We start from the raw sequence: 14,343 nt of genomic DNA on the forward strand, positions 1-14,343 counted from the left end.
AGCAGCATTCAGGATCTCCACGTATTAACACCCGCTGAAATGTTTCCTCTTAAATGCAAGAGTGTTAAATATCAACACTTCACTGAGTTTTTTTGATTCTTCATCCGATGGAAGACAAAACACTGCTCAGTCGACCATTTCACACTTTATTCTCACAAAATTATTTCTAGAAGGGAGATGCGTCCTGCATGACACGATGCCGCTGATCTCAACATGGTGACACACCCCTAACAGTTTGTTTTACCAGCTCTCTTATTCTAGTCTAAACAACAGTGTCTCAGTAACTTTCCACTAGAAGATGGTTCCCTGTTATCTACTTTCTCCCAGGCAAGCGAGAGTCTACATCCTTCTACCCCCCAAGGACACGTCGTCCAATGCCTTTATTTTCAGGGCCGTGTCCACTTAATACTACAATATATGGTTACGTGTCATTTTAGTTCATATAAAGCAGAGAATTGAGGCACTTCAAATAATTTCATCTCAACAAGCGTCAGCTGTTTAAAATAGAACAGATCATGAAAGGACCAGAAAGGGTTCCAGGACGCACGCTGAAGTCATGTGCCGACCAGCTGGCGGGGTGTTCACCAACATCTTCAATCTGTCTCTGCAGCAGGCTGCAGTCCCAACATGCCTCACATCAACTACCATCATTCCTGTACCCAAAAGACAGTCAGTAAAATGTCTGAATGACTGTCGCCCGGTCGCTCTGACACCAATGATCATGAAGTGTTTTGACTCGTTCTTTCACACATCAAGACCAACATCCCTCCTGACCTGGACAGCCTACAGTTTGCTCACTGCAGGAACAGATCAACAGAGGATGCAGTCTCAGTCACACTTCACACCAGCCTTACTCATCTGGAGCATCCCAATACATATGTTAGGATGCTATCTGTGTGCTATATGTGTATTTTAGACTTCAGCTCGCCATTTAACACCATTGTGCCCTACAAACTTGTAAACAAGCTGAATGACCTGGGACTAACCACCACATTCTGCTCATGGATCTTGGATTTCCTCACAAACAGGCCACAGAAGGTCAGGGTGGGCAACCTTACATCATCTGCTATCACCATTAACACAGGAGTACCACAGGGCTGCGTTCTCAGTCCAGCTCTTTTCACCGTATTTACACACGACTGCAAACCGCTCCAGTTCTCTTGTAACACCATAGTGAAGTTTGCTGATGACACTACAATAGTGGGAAGGATATCAGACGAGTCTCACTACAGAGAGGACGTCCAACATCTAATCAGATGGTGTGGAAACAACGAGCTGGTTCTGAACACTGTCGAAACAAAGGAGATTGTTGTAGAGACAGGAGAGCCAAGAAAACAACACGGCCACGCCTCCACATACATGGTGAGGAAGCTGAGGGTGAATGACATTATCACAAGTCCACATATTGAGAAACAGCCTCAGAGTCACTTTGTGCCAGTATTCATTTAGTTTTGGTTGTCAGTGAATTATCAACTAGTAAAAAGCTGCCGCACCAGACAAACCAGTGTTCCATGTTAACTGGTTTTTATGTGAACTGGTTCCATTTGTTCATGTTTTTCACTCTCTGTGTTCCAGATGTTGGCTCTGCAGATTCCTCATTTTCATTGAACGTTTGTCAGTGTATCTGATATTTGATTAAAGACCTTGGCACACAAAGCTTTCCAGTTTGTGCCGGTGCAAATGCAGACACATATCATTATGTTCTTCACACAACAATTATTTTATTTAACTCAGATTAACTGGTGATGGTCACAGACAGTTGATGGATATTGTGAAAAATGAATCATCTTAAAAAATCAATCTCAGGTGTTCTGGTCAATATCAAACGTCACCACTTTGTATTTGTAATGTTTTATTATAGCTTAAAATAATAAATTAGTTCAGGGTGCCAAGAATTTAATTTTAATTAAATTTAAATAAATATAAAATTAAATTAAATTAATTAAATTTAATTAAATTTAATCCTGAGAATGAGAGTTCATTACAGACACCTCAAACAATAAATATACTTCTCATCTTTACCTTAATCAATCATAATTAATTAATTAATTAATTATAAATTAATAAATAATAATTAATCAAGTACAATGATTGTCTCAAAGACACGTACATCTCACACTGATAAATAAAGCACTCAGCATTATAAATAATTATAAATAAATTATCATTAATTATTATTATAAATCAATTATAAATAACTTAGCATTAGATGAGTCAGATTGGATACAGGTTTAAGGAACCTGGATGAAATCATGTGTTTCTTGTAGGCTGATCTGCTGCTCAGTGTCCATCGCTCCTCGTTTTAAATCCTGTTTATCATCTTCGACTCGGGTCAGTCACTCTGAGGGAAACACAGGTTCCAGCAGCTCCAAGCTCAGGAAACAAACTACATTTACTTATTTTGTGCACAATATTGTGATGGTGGTATACTGAACAGCAGCTGCCCACATTAAACTATCAGCAGGTAACCTGTGTGTTTCCTCAATCAGCAGCAGGTGTTAACCAGCTGACAGGTGAGCAGAGTGTCGAGCTGATCGTTGGTGTCAGGAGGAAAATGTCAGCTTGTTATTAAGTTCTGAATGATGTTACAGAAACACAGAGACACAAGACCAGGCAGAAAATAATTTCTTGAAAAGGAGCTTTACAGACATCCTGAAACACTGAGGACAAGACAGACCATGTAATATACTAGAACAGTCTCATAACTAAGAATACAGAGAATAACCTAAACTAGACTTGAAGGCAACTTGTTAACAATACTAAAACTTAACATCCTTTAAACATACCTTAGAAATCACAAATCCAGCAATAAAGTCAAAATGCTGGGTCACATGACCCAGGACCGTGACAAACAGCTGGAGCCACATGTTGTATTTGGTACAGATTTGAATTCAGATATATAAAACTGCTCTTCCTGACACAAACACTGAGGCACTTCTCCTTAGCATGAAAACATTGTGAAGCTGACTTCTCTCTGAGTAGAGATGTCAGTGCTGATCAGTAATCAAAAAGTAATCAGTGTTTTTTAATAGTAATGTGCCATCTGTTAGCAACAACATACAAACATGTGGCGTACATCTGAACATGTAGTATAGAGAGTATCGGGGAAAAGCATCTACACAGCTGCCTGATGCTTCTTTACTTGTTTGACAGCAGGGGAGGGATCTCCCAACTGAACTGGGAATTGTCACTTGTTTCATTTCATTTTCAAGAGTTTCTGAAATATTTTCTTGATTTCTATTCTATTTCCTGTCTGTTTCAGTGCTTCTTTCATGTTTCTGATTTCTCTCTGTTTCACTTCAGCCAGCTTGATTCTGTCTTTCAGGTTTTGGATGCAGGCTTTCAGTCTGATTCGTTCATTTAACACTTCAACTGTTGTCATCAGTTTTTGAGGATTAGATTTTCCCCAGAAGTCTGTCAGTTGATCCATGTTTGTCTGTGTAAGTTCACATAAATTTCTAAAAACTGCATTTTTCTCTCTTCGGTCTTTATGCTGGCAGTTATCAAACAGGAAGTAAACTGGCTGATTCTTCTTATTTTTGGCACATTTAATTTTTGCATCTTCAAGAGCTTTAAAAGCATTTTCAGGTCTGCTTCCATCTGAGTGTGTGATCAGAGCTATGATGTTTTTCTCGTACACGATCACATCTGATGTCTGACTTTTCTTCTTCTCCTCTACAATCGTAAACCAGACTGAGTTGTAATAAACCAGAACGAGATTCTGTGATGTCACTGAAGAGGGTGAAGTAAGAATCAAACACTGAGCTACATCATGTCTGGTCTCACCTGAAGAGTCACAGGTGAAGCACCTGCTGGAGGAGCTGCTGGCCTGAACAGAGGGTATTCTAGAGCAGTGATGTGGCTGATGGAGCTCAGAATCCACACGTCTCTGTTCATGGAGCATAATGGAGACGGAGACAGCAGCTCCTCCCTAACACTTCCTACATGCTCCTCCTGTGTGAGTCACGGCTGGAAAAATGAACCAAGATGGAGCTGAATGCTTTACAATAAGAACCAATCAGAGAGCCTGTCTGTATTTTTTCCATCATTTATCATCATCGATACTCGTGGATCTCACTCTGGTTACAAATGCAGGTTTTGGATGTTTTTTGAGCTGACTGGTGTATTTGTACCTGCAGGCTTCACACAGCGTGAACACTGAGTGTTCAGACAGGCCTCAAATGTTTCACCCTATAATCTGGAAGAAAAACATATAACACAGTGCACACGTTCATAATAACATGTGAGGATATTAGGGATGCAACAATACCAATTTTTTCAAACCGATACGATACCGATACTTGGATCTGAGTACTTGCCGATACCGAGTACAAAAACCGATACTTCTACCACACACACGTTAAACTTAACCGGTAGTAAAGAAACGACCCCAGACAAGTCTTTAACACAAACGAAACGTTTACTGAACGTAAGGGCAGAGACAAATACTGTACAACACATCCCTTTTTTAAACTCAAATGATATTCCAATTCCTTAAAATGAAATACACTGTATAAATGACATAATTCCCTTTCAAATTATATTAAACAACCCAACTTATGTTATCACCTTTTGGTAAGTGACTCACTAATATACACTCCGAAACGCGTTATATAAATCCACTAAACACACAATATTCACACATGGGCCCCACACACATTCACACTTGTTGCAGGCCTGTTTGCTGCTCACGCCGGACGATGGAGAAAAATCCTCTTCTCCCCAGTAAGAGCACAAAAGTCTGACTTACAGTTCCGTTGCTCGGTAGGTCGCCGTTCACCAGTCCCACACTAAATCCACTCCCTGCGGACCCGATGCTGTCTCTGCTACAGCGCATTAGCCCGTCACTGTCCAGCTCTCCGATAGTCCATAGCAGCTGCCTCCATGGCGCAGCCAAGCAGTCCGGGCTAGCCTTTAGCCTCGGCGGTCATGGCTGGAAACACAGTTTTCCACGGTGGTGCGACCGTTGAAACAAAAAGTCACTTCACCCACACTCTGTTGCGAAGCTCCCACACAGTTAGCTTTCTAGTCACACACTCTTTTGTGCTAGTTAACCTCAGTAAAACTAGCCGAGTCTCTCACTTTGGTTCAGCTAACCTCGTGCATCTCTCCATGCCGTTCTCTTCTGTGAACTGTGAACACCTTATGTGGCGTTCAAGTCCATGGGAATTATGAGTATCTACTCCCAAATTCCCATCCGGGCTACATTAGTATCGGTTCATGGTATCGGTTAACTTTTACGAGTACGAGTACGCACACATTTTGCAGTATCGGCCCCGATACCCGATACCCGTATCGGTATCGGTGCATCCCTAGAGGATATGCTGCTGTTGTCATGATGAGTGTTTAGTGCTGACACCAAATAACAATCAAAGTTATTCAGGTGAACAGTCAGTGATGAATATGGAGGAACAGGACAGTCACACACATCCAAATAAAGCATGCTGTGTAAATACATAACTATATTGTCGTTACTACTGGTTGTTACAGTTACTTCTTTGTGTTAAATGTTAAAATGGTTTAACAGGCATGTTCCTGTCTCTCTGGTGCAAACAATAAATTGAAAGTGTTTGAGGAACAAAGAGAAACAGAGAAAATCAGCTGATGATCCAGTGAAGACACTCTGAGCAAAGTGACTGAATGAAGCAGAATTTTTATTGAGAATTGACAAAAAAGTGCATAAAGCAGGAGATGATTTAATATGGAAGAACAGAATATGGAGAATTTAAACAAAGTCCAACATGAAAGGATACATTTCTGAATCATCAGAAATATTTCCAGTGTGAACACATGAAGAATCCGAGGCATCGATCAGATGGAAGAAGATCACGTTTCAGGACTGGACTCAGAAACACTGAAGAGTCGAAGTTGGATTGAATATTTCTACACTGTGTCTGAGTTCAGTGTCTCCAACATCCTCTGCACTCACTGATTAGAAAGACAACAACATGTGGATCATGTCAGTGACATGTTACTGTCCCACAACCAGTTTACTGAGTCACCCCGAGAGGAGCAGCAGGATAAAGCTCACACTGACAACATTAGAACAACTTGACAGAAACACATGTATTTGTGGAAAACACAGAGTTTAGTTTGTGACATCAGAGAATCAGGGAGCTGTTGTCACACTGTTGTACTGATCATTAAACAGCAGGGGGCGTCCTCACTGCATTTACAGCTGGCAGCTCAGATCTGCTCTGCTCTGCATAATAACATAAAACTGTATAAATGAGAGTTCCTTCGACTTACCAAAGCAGGCCATCCAACCTGAGAGTATAACTCACAGTGGTGAGTCTGAAATTTACGGTTAGTGATGAACCTCAAAGAAGCATGATACACAGAATCAACCATTCGAAGACATTGAGCAGAAGCATTCATATATAGAATATCACCATAATCCAGCACAGGCAAGAATGTTGCAGCAACAAGCCGCTTCTTTGTATTAAAAGAGAAACACAGCTTATTTTGAAAATAAAATCTCAGTTTTAACTTCAGGTTTTTCACAAGATTCTCTACATGTGGTTTGAAGGTGAACGAGTCATCAATTAAGATTCCCAGATATTTATAGGTGTGAACCAATTCTATTTTATTACCTTCAAGAGTGGTTACCGTTGGGATTATTTGGGCCAAATTCCTTGATTTAGAAAACAGCATGAGCTTTGTTTTGTCTGCGTTGAGAACAGGTTTCAGCTGAAGTAATGAGTGCTGGACAGCAAAAAAGGCTTTCTGCAAAGAGTCAATGGCTTGGACAAGAGTTGAACCACAGCTGTAAATAACTGTATCATCAGCATAGAAGTGCAAGTTTGCATCTGGCACATTTAGACCAAGATAGTTTATGTAAATAATAAATAGAAGTGGACCTAATACAGAACCCTGTGGCACTCCATTGTGCACTGTAACAAAGTTAGAACATAAACCGTCAGATTGTATGCACTGAGACCTGTTACTGAGGTAGTTTGAGAACCATGCCACTGCACTCTCAGAGAGTCCTGACTGGAAAAGTCTAAGTTTTAAAATACAATGATCAACAGTGTCAAATGCTTTTGACAAATCAATAAAAAGGGATGCACAGTGTTGTTTTTTATCAAGTGCAATAGTAATATCATTTACCACTCTAATTGCAGCTGTGATAGTACTATGATTCTTCCTAAAGCCTGATTGATATTCAGATAAAATGGCATTGGTATGTAAAAACTCCTTTAACTGCTCACACACATGAGCTTCAAGAACTTTGGCCAGCACAGATAGATTAGATATTGGTCTGTAATTAGTTAACACCGCTGCCCCCCCCCCCCCCCCCTTTTAATAGCGGAATAACAAAAGCTGATTTCCATACTGAGGGAATTTCACTCGTATCGAGTGTGAGGTTGAAAAGTGTTGTGAGAGGCTCTGCCACAAAATCAGCTGCCAGTTTCAAGAAGTAAGGATCTAGCAAGTCGGGCCCTGGAGATTTTCTAGGATCTAACAGTTTAAGAGCTTTACAGACCTCCTGCACAGAGAAAGGAACAAAGTTAAATGGCTGACCAGTGTACACCGGAGGGTTTGTGCCAGATTCTACAGAGACTGGGTTTAGAGATTTAAACAAAGAGCCAGAAGATATAAAGTGCTTGTTAAAGCAATTCATAATCTCCCTCCTATCATAAACAGGAACAGAATCCTTAAGAACATAGGTGGGTAGAGCGTGGGAGTTTTTACTCAGTGAAAGAGAGAATGATTTTCCAGAACTTCTGTGGATTATTTAGGTTCTCAGTGGTGACAGACAGATAATATTCTGATTTAGCTTTCTTAATAGAGGAAGTACATTTGTTTCTTAGTTGTCTGAAAAGAAGCCAATCACTGGGGTAGCCTGTTTTCCTAGCTTTGGCCCAAGCCAGGTTGCGCTCATGAATGATATCTGCCAGCTCTGGAGAGAACCAGGGGTTTTCACGACCTTTTATCCGATATCTTCGTAATGGAGCATGTTTGTTCACAATTTGCATAAACCCATCCTTAAAGAGGGTTTATGGGCTGGTATCATCAAAGATGAGCTTGTGGGGCCTTTTCGGGTTGAGGATGGAGTCAAGCTCAACTCCCAGTCCTACTGCCAGTTTCTGGAAGACACCTTCTTCAAGCAGTGGTACAGGAAGAAGTCTGCATCCTTCAAGTAAAACATGATTTTCATGCAGGACAATGCTCCATCACACGCGTCCAAGTACTCCACAGCGTGGCTGGCAAGAAAGGGTATAAAAGAAGAAAAACTAATGACATGGCCTCCTTGTTCACCTGATCTGAACCCCATTGAGAACCTGTGGTCCATCATCAAATGTGAGATTTACAAGGAGGGAAAACAGTACACCTCTCTGAACAGTGTCTGGGAGGCTGTGGTTGCTGCTGCACGCAATGTTGATGGTGAACAGATCAAAACACTGACAGAATCCATGGATGGCAGGCTTTTGAGTGTCCTTGCAAAGAAAGGTGGCTATATTGGTCGCTGATTTGTTTTTGAATGTCAGAAATGTATATTTGTGAATGTGGAGATGTTATATTGGTTTCACTGGTAAAAATAAATCATTGAAATGGGTATATATTTGGTTTTTGTTAAGTTGCCTAATAATTATGCACAGTAATAGTCACCTGCACACACAGATATCCCCCTAAAATAGCTCAAACTAAAAACAAACTAAAAACTACTTCCAAAAACATTCAGCTTTGATATTAATGAGTTTTTTGGGTTCATTGAGGACATGGTTGTTGTTCAATAATAAAATTATTCTTCAAAAATACAACTTGCCTAATAATTCTGCACTCCCTGTATGTAGCCCACAGTAGATGGAGTTATCAAGCTGCACTGACAAACATCAGGACTCATGTGATCCCTACATGTGGACCTTTCACACATGGATCCAAGTGCAGATTCAACTCTGCATTACATTTGACTTCAGCTGTTACACACTTTCATTTTCTAGCTGTGTCACTTCCTGCTTTTTGGATCAGAGAGTTTATCCATGTCCACAAATGTTTGGCTCCATGTTTGTATCATCTATATTTTCCAGTCTTCATACAGCCGATATTTCATGTGAACTCCAATCTGCCACCTGCCATCACGTTTTCAGGGTTCATTCAGTGTTGAAATGTAGGACAAACAGCAGCACATGTTCTCTAAATGTTTGCAGTCATTTTAAATGAAGCTGATACTACATGAGACATTTTCCACATTTATTGTCTTTGAACAGAGAATAATAAAGCCATCAAACATATACAGGCTGTGCAAATACAAACTTCTGTGGTGCATTTGATGACCTGCAGAGGAGAACAAGTCGGGCTTTTCAGCCCTAACACAACCTCTTTGTTCTCAATACTACAAAACCTTCAAAGGCTGATATGCAAGTTTGCATGAATCACCAACACAGTTGTGTTTGTTTCTAGTATAGTTATAAATAAGCTGATCAAATATCTGCTGACTGATTAGATCCAGTATCTATTACAGATGAACTGGATATCACAGCATGTTGTTAATCCGTCATATCAAACTAAACAGTGTTGCTGCTGTAAATATCCTCCAATAAAGTCAGATGAGGGCTGCTGTTGCCAGGTAACGATGATGTCACACTGGATCTTCTGGTCTTTAGCATCGTAGCGCTCGGAGTCTGATGTTGGCTCATGTGTTGTCAGACACCAACATGACGTTCTACTAGTCAAGGCCTCACCTTAACCCACTGATGCTGATCACACAGACCCACTAATAGAACTGTTTGATCAGGTTTATGCAGCGTCACCATTAATGTCACATTTAATCACATTTACATTACAAGCCCACTACAACCATTATCAACATGTTACATTACATTATACATCTGCACTGATTTAAAGCACCATTAGTCTTCAGTTAATCCAAAATGCTGCAGCAAGAGTCCTGACAGGGACTAGAAAGAGAGAGCAGATTTCTCCTGTTTTGGCTTCCCTTCATTGGCTTCCTGTTAAATCCAGAATTGAATTCAAAATCCTGCTCCTCACATACAAGGTCTTAAATAATCAGGCCCCATCTTATCTTAATGACCTTGTAGTACCATATCACCCTATTAGAGCACTTCGCTCTCGCTCTGCAGGCTTACTTGTTGTTCCTAGAGTATTTAAAAGTACAATGGGAGGCAGAGCCTTCAGTTTTCAGGCCCCTCTTCTGTGGAACCAGCTTCCAGTTTGGATTCAGGAGACAGACACTATCTCTACTTTCAAGATTAGGCTTCAAACTTTCCTTTTTGCTAAAGCATATAGTTAGGGCTGGACCAGGTGACCCTGAATCCTCCCTTAGTTATGCTGCAATAGACGTAGGCTGCCGGGGATTCCCATGATGCATTGAGTTTTTCCTTTCCAGTCACCTTTCTCACTCACTATGTGTTAATAGACCTCTCTGCATTGAATCATAACTGTTATTAATCTCTGTCTCTCTTCCACAGCATGTCTTTATCCTGTCTTCCTTCTCTCACCCCAACCAATCACAGCAGATGGCCCCGCCCCTCCCTGAGCCTGGTTCTGCTGGAGGTTTCTTCCTGTTAAAAGGGAGTTTTTCCTTCCCACTGTCGCCAAAGTGCTTGCTCATAGGGGGTCATATGATTGTTGGGTTTTTCTCTGTACCTATGAAGCGCCTTGAGGCGACTTTTGTTGTGATTTGGCGCTATATAAATAAAATTGAAAATTGAAATATTTTAACATGATTCATTTTTAACACCTTAACAGTTCATTCCTCAAATCAAACAAGATATTTGACCCTCAAGAAATGTACCAACAAATAATTTTGCAATAACATATTTATTTTTCAGCTTTTCCAAGTGAAATCAAACAAGTGTGTTTAACAGTGAAACCAGAGTGAAGCTGCTCATATAGAGTCCAACCCAGGCTAAAGTAAGTTGAGCAGAGCAGCATCATCAAAGTGTCGGCTCTTTGAACGCGTTGCAAGATCGCCATCTGCAGGACACTGGAACATCATCATTGCATTATACAGTTTCCTCTCTAACTGGATGCAGCTGTGAACAGGAACAGCTGTGGAACTGAGTGTCATCTATGGATGAATGCAGGTCAGTGTGTTGCTGGTGATGAATCACAGGGTCCATCTCACGTTGGAGTCACAGCTTTTCTTCAGCTGCTCTGCTCTTCAAATGTAAGGCATCAACGGCTCTCCTTTTCAGGTCCGTTGGAATATCACCTTCTTCTGTCTGAGAAATATTCATGACAAAAACCTGACAAAACACAAACAGCAGCAGTAACAGTAAATTGTACTTATAAACTCACAGAAAACCCACATTTGAACTCTACCTACTTGTTGATCAAGGCATGAGTACAAGTGCAAGGAGACGTCACAGACATGTTGAAACTGTCCTTGTGATGTGAAGACGGTGGACTGTGGAGGCCACTGCAGACTGTTGGACTCCAACCAACTGCAGCTTGAATCACTGAATTTACACCAAGCACTGCAGATATATTTTAAGACTTCTACGTTTTATAAATAGTGAAAAAAATGCTTTGTGTTGTCGATAGAGACACATTAAAGCAAAACTTGCTAGATGACAATGAACACAGTTAAATCAGTACAATAAGTGTGGAGTCCTTCCTTCAGAATGTGTCTGTGTAGGTTCTCAGTCATCCAGGTCATGGTAGTCTAAGAAGCAACCACAACCTCCCTGCACAACATTTTGCAAAGTGAAATTTGTTTATTGTCCCAGCAACAGTTTACCTACAGAATCTTCTTTGCAGGAGTGCGATACAAATGTCTTTACTGTGAGGAAGAGACGCAGAAAATACAACATTTCCCTCTCTGTGACAATGAAAACGTGCTTGTTAATATCAAAAGGCTCATCATCATTATAATGGACATAATGAATATAAATAACAGCTATAAAACAAGTACCAGGAGATTTTCTTTGAGATTGAGTAGAGCGATCCTTCTTCCTTGATTCATTTCCTGCTCGCAGCATGAGCTGACCTCTGACTTCCTGGTCAAAGTCTCTCAGCGTTGACTGGAAAATCAAATCGAACTTGGCCTCAGCAGGCTGGTGACCTCCTCTTTGTCCCATCTCTGAAGGAGCTGCACTTCTATAACAGAAATATGTAGACCTAGATCTGATGACTTCCTCCTCCCAAGACCTGTTTTCTATGAGCCTGGGCCACATAACCCAAAGCACAATCAGGCCAGATATGGCATGCAGTCACATAAACAGTGGCATCTATGCCAGGCCTGGCCTGTATCTGGATCACATACGTCTTATGGAAGTCAGCCAGCAGTGCCGGCTTGATACCAGATCTGGGCCAGACCTGTTTGCTATGTGGGCGTTTGTCTGATAAACACCAAACAGTGTTTTATAAACAGGAAATGTTGTTCTCGTGCCATATAGTAAAAGAAGATACTGACATGTATATGTGAGGACAGCACACACAGTGTTGTATATGAAGTTCAGGCTGATGTTCTTGTCCTGGCATCTTTTCACCAGCTCACTGATGACATACACTGGATCTGCTCACCTGTTTTAAAATAAAGATCATGTCAATGGTTTCAAGACGATAAGAGAAATAATATTTTTGGGACACAGCGCTGCGGCTCATGAATTGGGGAAAATGACCTACTGAGCCTGCTAGCAGGTGCAGGAGGGCCAATCTGAGCCACAGTTATGGGGCTGATAACTGTGTCACGATCGGCTGAGGCAGACTGTGCAGAGGTGTGTGTGTGTTGGACCCAGGTATGGACACAGGCACAGAGACAGAAATATCTATAACAAAAGGTGAGCCTATATTATGGCTGATACAGGGCAACATAAAGCAGAAAGGGCAGTGGGGAAACTAAACTAGAACCTTGTGCACAGTGCAATACATGAATAACTTAAACATGAACTGCACAACAATCCTGAAAACACTTAACCTGACATGACACGAGGGATGTCACACAGACTACGAGACATGCCAGACGGTGGCCCGTTTCCATCCAACAGGAAAACAGATGTGAGGGCAGCATCAGTGAGAGTCACAGGGCGTCACACACTGATCCATCCTCCTCCTCTTCTGCTGGGCCCTGAGGCTACTTTTGTTGTGATTTGGCGCTATATAGATAAAATTGAATTGAATTGAATTAAAGCAGCTGGACTGATGCTCGTGGACATCCATGGAGGAAGAAGCTGCTCTGACACAGATCCACATCTATTCTTTCATTTGAAGCTAACAGAATTTCAAGCTAACAGATGTGATACTGGAAAGTCCACTGGTCCTTAAACATGTCGTTGTGTGGCTGTGGAGAAGGATGAAGGAGTCTGACCTGAGCCAGTGTTTGACATGAACACATCAGCACTGCTGTCAGTGAGCCTAACGACAGCTGTTAGCATCATTTCAGTGTTTCAGTCATAAAAACACTTCCTGTCACTGTGGTGGTTACAGTGACATCATGCAGTTTGTGTTTTGACCTCCAGAGGGCAACAAATCAGCACAGACAGAGAGCTCCATTCAAACTTTGCTGCCATCAGGAATAATTCTTCAAATATAATCATCAGTGTTTGAGCAGTAATGATATCAGGGACAATCTAGACATGTGTGACAATACTGAACATGTCACATGACACACCTTAAACATCATGTGATCCACTCTCAGTCTGCACTTTCATTCATGACTTCAACAGGTTGAAATGAGCTTTGAAGAAACATTCAGTGAAATAAATCTTTCATGGATTCATGTGAGCAGCAGATGAACTTTGTACCAACAACATCTTCAATAACAGAGTCTGAATGAAGCTCAGGTGTTGATGCTGCTCCCTGATTGGACGGTTGGTTTCAGCTCTGCTCTCAGTCTTTCCTGCACAGGTGAAGGTAGAAAGTGTGACTGGATCTATAGACTGGAAACAGACAAACATGCTGAACATTTGAAGCTTTGCAGCAGAAATGTTCATGTTACAAATACAGCTGATCTGGGATCAGTGTGTTCACACCTGCAGCTGGTTAAAAGAGTCATTGAGGCTATTATAAAACCGTTTACATACATCTGTAATTTATCATTTCAAACTGGTCGATTTCCAGACAGAATGAAAATAGCAAAAGTTATACCTCTATACAAATCTGGCAACAAACACCATTTCACAAACTACAGGCCTGTCTCTTTATTACCTCAATTCTCAAAAATTCTTGAAAAACTGTTTAAAAACCGACTGGAAAAATTTATAGATAAACATAAACTACTCACTGAGAGTCAGTACGGATTTAGATCAAGCAGATCAACATCATTGGCACTATTAGATTCAATAGAATACATCACAAATTCCATAGACAAAAAGCAATATGTGGCTGGGTTATTCATAGACTTGTCAAAGGCATTTGACACTATAGATCATGATA

At 41.0% G+C, this 14,343-nt stretch overlaps 1 long non-coding RNA gene across 3 annotated transcripts; it reads right to left on the minus strand.

Moving 5' to 3' along the window:
• Positions 1 to 10,769: 10,769 nt before the first annotated feature.
• Positions 10,770 to 13,800, minus strand: LOC134643219 (uncharacterized). Of its 3 annotated transcripts, none has more exons than XR_010096353.1 (3): positions 13,580 to 13,800; positions 12,383 to 12,492; positions 10,770 to 12,066 (listed from the first exon to the last, which is right to left on the minus strand). It is a non-coding gene; the product is annotated as an uncharacterized LOC134643219 (long non-coding RNA). The 3 variants fall into 3 exon arrangements; XR_010096354.1 differs by lacking the exon at positions 13,580 to 13,800 and adding an exon at positions 12,887 to 13,015; XR_010096355.1 differs by lacking the exon at positions 13,580 to 13,800 and adding an exon at positions 12,591 to 13,015.
• Positions 13,801 to 14,343: the final 543 nt, after the last annotated feature.

This window comes from Pelmatolapia mariae, linkage group LG15 (assembly GCF_036321145.2).
Source record: "Pelmatolapia mariae isolate MD_Pm_ZW linkage group LG15, Pm_UMD_F_2, whole genome shotgun sequence".
Taxonomy (NCBI): Eukaryota; Metazoa; Chordata; class Actinopteri; order Cichliformes; family Cichlidae; genus Pelmatolapia; species Pelmatolapia mariae.